Source organism: Gekko japonicus, unplaced genomic scaffold, assembly GCF_001447785.1.
Source record: "Gekko japonicus isolate JY-2015 unplaced genomic scaffold, Gekko_japonicus_V1.1 scaffold1553, whole genome shotgun sequence".
In the NCBI taxonomy this organism is placed as follows: Eukaryota; Metazoa; Chordata; class Lepidosauria; order Squamata; family Gekkonidae; genus Gekko; species Gekko japonicus.
In genome coordinates, this window is record NW_015160257.1 from 447,345 (window position 1) to 449,019 (window position 1,675).

At 55.2% G+C, this 1,675-nt stretch overlaps 1 non-coding gene across 1 annotated transcript; it reads left to right on the plus strand.

Annotated features, from left to right (window-relative positions):
• The first annotated feature begins 859 nt into the window (after positions 1-859).
• TRNAA-GGC lies at positions 860-931 on the plus strand. Its single transcript has one exon. It is a non-coding gene; the product is annotated as a tRNA-Ala (tRNA).
• The last annotated feature ends 744 nt before the right edge of the window (positions 932-1,675 follow it).

The window sequence follows — 1,675 nt, forward strand, 5'->3', positions numbered from 1 at the left end:
GTGAGGGTCCATCTAGTCCAGCCTCCTGTCTCACAAAGTGGCCAGCCAGTTCCTCTGGAGGGCCAACAACAGGGCACAGAGGCCAAGGCCTTCCCCTGAGAAGAACATCAGAAGAGCTCTGCTGGATCAGACCAGGGAGGGCCCATCTAGTCCAGCCTCCTGTCTCACACAGTGACCAGCCAGTTCCTTTGGAGGGCCAACAACAGGGCAGAGAGGCCGAGGCTTTCCCCCGAGAAGAACCTCAGAAGAGCCCTGCTGGATGAGACCAGTGAGGGTCCATCTAGTCCAGCCTCCTGTCTCACACAGGGGCCAACCAGTTCCTCTGGAGGTCCAACCATGGGGCAGAGAGGCCGAGGCCTTCCCCTGAGAAGAACTTCAGAAGAGCCCTGCTGGGTCAGACCAGGGAGGGTCCCTCTAGTCCAGCCTCCTGCCTCACACAGTGGCCTCAACCAGTTCCTCTGGAGGACCAACAACAGGGTATAGAGGCCGAGGTCTTCCCCTGAGAAGAACACCAGAAGAGCCCTGCTGGGTTAGACCAGTGAGGGTCCATCTAGTCCAGCATTTTATCTCACACAGTGGCCAACCGGTTCCTCTGGAGGTCCAACCACAGGGCAGAGATGCCAAGGCCTTCCCCTGAGAAGAACATCAGAAGAGCCCTGCTGGGTCAGACCAGTGAGGGTCCATCTAGTCCAGCATCCCATCTCACACAGTGGCCAACCAGTTCATCTGGACAACAAACAACAGGTCATAGAGGCTGAGACCTTTCCCTGATGTTGCCTCTGGCCCTGGTATTCAGAGGTTTCCTGCCTCTGAACATGGAGGTTCCCCTCAGTCACCATGGCTAGTAGCCACTGATAGAGGGGCTGTGGCTCAGTGGTAGAGCATCTGCTTGGCATGCAGAAGGTCCCAGGTTCAATTCCTGGTATCTCCAGTTAGAAAGGTCCAGGAAGTAGGTGATGTGAAAGGTCCCTGTCTGAAACCCTGGAAAGCTGCTGCCAGTCTGAGCAGACAATACTGACTTTGATAGACCAAAGCTGCAACTCGTGTGTTCATAAAAGACTAATAGACCTCTTCTACATGAATCTATCTAATCCCCCTTTAAAGCTGTCTATTCCTGTGGCCATCAGTACATCCTCTGGCAGCAAATTCCACATTTTAACCACTCTCTGTGTAAAGTAGTCTTTCCTTTTGTCTGTCCTGAACCTACTGCCCGTCAGCTTCCTTGGATGCCCTCGAGTTCTAGCATTTTGGGAGAGGGAGGAAAAGTTCACTTTGTCAGTTCTCTCCACCCCCTGTGTCATTTTATAAATCATGCCCCCCCCCCGTTGTCTCTTTTCTAAACTGAAAAGTTGCAGACGCTTCAGCCTTTCCTCATAGGGAAGGGGCTCCAGACGTGCATGCTCCAAGAAATTACACCAGGGTGGCCTCACCCCCAGCACTCAAAGAAGTCCCGGGGGTGGGGGAAATCTCTCAAACGCTGTGCAAGGCAACCTCTGAAGATGCAGGCGGATCTTGCTAAGTGTCCACACAGGCAGGGATGGGTTCTCCTGCAGCCCCCCCCCCCCGGGGGGGGGGGGCCGGGTGGCCAAAGTGTGGCTTTTGGAAGCTGCACCAAAATAGACACGCCGCAGCGGGATCACACGGATCCCCTGAGCCGCGGCGCCGTTGCTCCCCG